We start from the raw sequence: 5,675 nt of genomic DNA, 5'->3' as shown, positions 1-5,675 counted from the left end.
GACCCTGGTGCTGTGGGGCAGCAATGCTAACCACTGTGCCTATTGAGGAGAGAAGAAAAAGATTTTAAAAAAAAGGGACATGAGGGGCAACTTCCTTTCTTTAAAAAAAAATGGTTAGTGTCAATGAACTGCCAGAGGAAATGGTGGATACAGGTACAAGTGCAACATTTAAGATGCACTTGGATGGGTATATGAATAGGAAGAGTTTGGAGGGATTTGGGCCGGGTGCGGAGCAGGTGGGATTAGATTGGGTTGTGATATCTGGTTGGCATGGAGGAGTTGGACCAAAGGGTCTGTTTCCGTGCTGTACATCTCTATGACTCTATGACTAGGAACGGTTTGGAGAGTTATGGGCGAAAAACAGGCAGATGGGACTACTTTAGCTTGGGAAGATGGTTGGCATGTACTAGTTGAACTGAAGGGTCTATTTCCATGCTATATAACTCTATAACAGCTAGTAATTTGCAAAGACAGATAGTGGGACAGGAAAGGAATAGAAGGACACAGGAGTGGGACTGGGCAATTTGACACCATGAACCTATGCCACCATTTAGTATGACCTTGGGTGACAAAAACAGAAATTGTTCTTAAAAGGTCAACATGCTTGGCAGCACCTGAGGAGAGAAATTAGAGTTAACATTTCACATCCAAACGGTTTCTCTTCTGAAGTCACTGGACTCAAAATGTTAACTCTCCACAAATGCTACCAGACTTGCTGAGCTTTTCCAACAATTTGTTTCTGTTTCTGATTTCCAGCATCCGCAGTTCTTTTGGTTTTAAGATCATGGGTGGTATGGTTATGGTGTCACCTCAACTTTGTCTTCATCCCATAATCCTGGACTGTCATGTCTGTCAAAAGGCAATTCAACTCAGCCTAAAGTTAAAGGTGCAGCCTCCATTACATTCTAGTACAAAATTTCATACACTACCAATCAGTCAGCAGAAAAAGAAATTCCTTGTCTCTGCCTTAAATAAGACACCTCTTATTCTCAAACTTGGTCTCCTAGTTTTAATTTCCCCCCTATTTGGGAACAACCTCTAGATTACCACACTATCCAGTACCCTCAATATTGTACAGATTTCAGTAAGTCCACATCTAATTCTTCTAAAATCCAGTTGAGTGGACCCAACCAGTTTAACCTTTCTTCATAATATAAACCCTTCATCCCAGCATAGAGTACAGTGAATCTTCTTGGAATTGCTTTTAGAAGTAATTATATATTTGTCAAAGGTGAGCAAAACTGTACATAGTGCACCAAATTAGGTCTCACCAGAACGGTCTACATCTGCAGTAAAAATTCTCTACTTTTTATATTCCATTCCCCTTGCAATAAACATTCATTTTGCTTTCCTAATCATTTACTGTGCCTTTGTTTGAACTTTGTGATTCATGTACCAGGATGCCCAGATCCCTCATATCAGCAATTTCTGAAAGTTTTCTCCATTTAGATAATGTTTTTCCACTTTTTCCTGCCATAGAGGTCAAATTCATATCTACCCATAGTATACTCAACCACCAAATATTTAGCCACTCACAACCCTCCGATGCAGACTCTGTCTTCTTAATTACTTATCTTAGTGTCATCAGCAAATTTAGCTATCACACATTTGGACCCCTCATCCAAGTCATTGATATAGTTTATAAATAGTTGAGGATTTAGCAATGATTGTTTTTGGGATCCCTGTGTCACTCCACTTGTGAAGGCTTGCCAACATTTTTTCTTCCTGTTAGCAAACTCGTCCTTTATCAAACAAATGTATTTCCCTCCTACACTTCGTGCTTGTACGATGTGCCGCAACCTTGATCTTTCAAGTGAAAGCCAACTCTGAGTATTGCTGGCTGGAAATAAATGGCTTCGAGCCAGCTACTGTTGAAGTAGCATGAAAAAGATACAAGGCGACCAAAGGTGGGAAACAAATATCTAAGGGTACACAACATTTCAAAAAAGGCAGAATGTATGGAAACGGGAAAGACATTGTCCTGATAATAACAGTTGAGGCAAAGACAGTCAAAAGGGGTCTTGGCTCAGAAGATCTGGAATCAGAATCAAGATTAAGTGGGCATGGAGATTAGCAGGGGTCAGAAAATGCTCGTTAGAGTTAGGCTGCTAATTAGAGTTATATTATTGGACAGAGAATTAAACTTGAAATTATTGCAGCGCATCAAGGAAAGGTAATAATTATAACTTTTAACTTTAATATGGGCTGGACTAAATTAGCAACAGAGTGGTCTGGAACACAAGTTTGTCACATACTTTCTTGACAGCTTCCTGGAACAAAATGTTGTGGAACTAATTGGGGTCAAAACTATTATGCAAAGAAGCAACATTAATTAGTGATTTCACCATTAAACTGGAAAACGGTGACCATGTTAGATAGGAATTCGATACCAACTTTGAAAAGAACACTCTCCAAGCACAAAGTACTCTAACCTTAAAATCAAGCCAACATAGGTATACAGGTACAACTGGCTAAGGTCATTTGGCTAAATTGATGAAAAATAAGGTAGAGCACTAAGTAAACAGCAGAACCATAAAAAAAAAGTACAAGTTCAGCAAAATATATTCCAAACAAAAAAATCTCAGTAAACCATGAACAGAGCTTTCTAGCTAAGTTGAGGACACTGAGGAGTGGCAGATGGAGTTCAACCCTGTCAAGTGTGAGGTTGTCCATTTTGGAAGGACAAATAAGAATGTGGAATGCAGGGTTAACAGTAGGGTTCTTAGTAAGGTGGAGGAGCAGAGGGATCTTGGGGTCTATGTTCATAGATCTTTGAAAGTTGCCACTCAGGTGGATAGAGCTTATAAGAAGACCTATGGTGTATTAGCGTTCATTAGCAGAGGGATTGAATTCAAGAGTCGTGAGGTGATGTTGCAGCTGTATAAGACCTTGGTAAGGCCACATTTGGAGTACTCTGTGCAGTTCTGGTCACCTCAATTTAGGAAAGATGTGGAAGCTTTGAAGAGGGTGGAGAGGAGATTTACTAGGATGTTGCCTGGAATGGAGAATAGGTCGTACGAGGATAGGTTGAGAGTGCTAGGCCTTTTGTCATTGGAATGGCAAAGGATGAGGGGTGACTTGATAGAGGTTTATAATATGATCAGGGGAATAAATAGAGTAGACAGTCAGAGACTTTTTCCCCGGGTACAACAGAGTGTTACAAGGGGACATAAATTTAAGGTGAAGGGTGGAAGGTATTTTGGGGGGGGCAGGGGATGTCAGGGGTAGGTTCTTTACCCAGAGAGTGGTGGGGGCATGGAATGCGCTGCCTGTGGGAGTGGCAGAGTCAGAATCATTGGTGACCTTTAAGCAGCAATTGGATAGGTACATGGATAGGTGCTTAAGCTAGAACAAATGTTCAGCAAAACATTGTGGGCTGAAGGCCTGTTCTATGTTCTAGTATTGTATTAATAGAAGAGGCTTTCGTAGTTGCAAAAAAAAAAGGAAGACAAATTATGCACCACAAATAGAGAGTAACCATGGGACTCATAAGAGAGAAATTAAGGTAATTAAAAGAGGGGAAAAAAAAAGTACTGGACAAATCTCAGGGACTAAAATGAACAAATACCTGTACCCAGGACCTGAAGGCCTTCATCCTGAGATTCTAAAAGAAATGATTGGAGGGGTGTGAATTTGCAGATAATAGTTATGAATTTTTCCAATAATCCCTACAGTCTGGAACAGTCACAGTATCTGGGAACTGAAACATTATTAAGAGGAGGGTTGTCAAAAATCAAGATAACAACAGACCAGTTAGCATGACATCAGATTGGAGGAAAATGTTGATATCAATTAAGGAACAAAGAAATAACTGCATAATCAGAAAAGATTAACATAGTTTAATGAAAGTGAAAATGTGCTTGGAAAATTTATTGAAGTCTTTGCAGATCTAATGAGTGGAGTAGTTAAAGGGAAACCAGGAAATACAACATATGGCATTTTATAAAATGTGCCACACAAATTTAATACAACAGATATAACTCGTGAGTTGGGGGTATACATTTACATGGAGAGGGCGTCGGTTAAATAGGTGAGAACCGCGGATAAAATGGACACTTTTCAGTTGGTGGGCTGTTAGAAGTGGAATGCCTCAATGAACAATACTGGGGCCTCAGTTATTTACAACTCATCATAAAGATTTAGAAGGAGAGACAGAGACTTGCCAAATATATAACACTGAGAGGAAATGCAAGCCATGAAGATATTAAAAGGCTGTAGAGAAATATAGACTAAATGTGTACAACAAGATGATAGATGTAGAATAATATGGAGAAGTGCATAGATATTCAGTCTGGTAATAGCAGAAAAACTGTAAATTACTGTCCAAAACTTTTAAATTGTCTCTGGCCTCAAGGGAGGTGCCAGAGGACAGCTAATGGGATACCATTTTATAAGGTGGTAGAGCCCAGGGGATTATAGACCAGTGAGTCTAACATCAATGCTAGGAGCTCTATTGGACAAAACTGTGGGGATAGTTAGAATGGCTTTGAGAGAGAGGTCATGCCTAATAAACCTGGTTGAATTTGGAGGAGGTGACCAAGTCTTTGGATGAAGATAGGGTAGCTAATGTTGTTTGCATGGGTTTCAGCAAAGCCTTTGATAAGGTCCGACCTGGCAGGCTGATAAAGAAGGCAAACAATTATGGGAACCAAGGTAACTTGGCAAACTGGATCCAAAGTTGGTTTAGTGACAAGAGACCAAGGGTAGAAAGCTGTTTGTGTGACTGTAGCTTGGTGTGCAGTGGCTTACCATAGGGATCACTAGAGTGGATTGGAGGAACAACGTTTTCACCAACAACGTGGTGGGAATGTTCTGCCTGGAAGGATACCTAGGCAGAAAATCGCTCAACCTTTTTTGAAAAAAAAAAGTACTTGGATGAGCACTTAAAGTCTCATAACATTCACAGCTATCAGCCTAGTGTGAAAAAGTGGGACTAATATTTTTGGCGATACAGACTCGATGGGCTTCTTCTAGATGGTAGAACTCTGTTTTTCTTGCAAGTAAAAAAAATTAATCCAAAACTAGAGGCACAATCAAGCCAATAACTGTTAAATCCAATAAAGAATTCAGGAAGAATTTATCTACTCAGTGACAACAACGTGGAACTTTCCAGTACATGAAGCTACTGAGGCTTTTAAGGGGAAGAGAAGTACATTAGGAAGTAAACAACACAATAGATACAGGGCGATTTAAAGGAAGGTGAATGAAGCAGATGTCAAAAAAGACCTGCTGTAATGAATGGTCCATTTCAGTTCTCTAACATTCAATGTAAACAGTAAAAAGAACAAAATACTGATTATCAGCACAATAATTCCATGGCAACAGCAGTCTCCAAATTACAAATCTGAATTTCAGAGAGTAATAGAAAGAATATATTCAATAAAGATGTGTGAACAGGCTTGCTCATGTTGTAATCTTGATAAACTGCAGACAAAAAGTTCTGAATTCTCAGACTATATAGAGGTGAATTTTTAATTAAAACAGATAATTTCTGTTTTAAATTATCAATTTAAAGAAACTAGAATGCACAAGATTAAGAATGAGATTCACAATGATTTTGGTAGCATACTGAGGAAAACAGGAGCTTTCCTTTCATTTAAAAGATGGATTTCAATCCACGAATTATGAACTTGTTCGATAATACATACACTATAAAATTAGCACAGATATCTGAA

Source organism: Chiloscyllium punctatum, chromosome 3 (genome assembly GCF_047496795.1).
Source record: "Chiloscyllium punctatum isolate Juve2018m chromosome 3, sChiPun1.3, whole genome shotgun sequence".
Taxonomy (NCBI): Eukaryota; Metazoa; Chordata; class Chondrichthyes; order Orectolobiformes; family Hemiscylliidae; genus Chiloscyllium; species Chiloscyllium punctatum.
Note: the sequence above shows the minus strand (reverse complement) of the source record.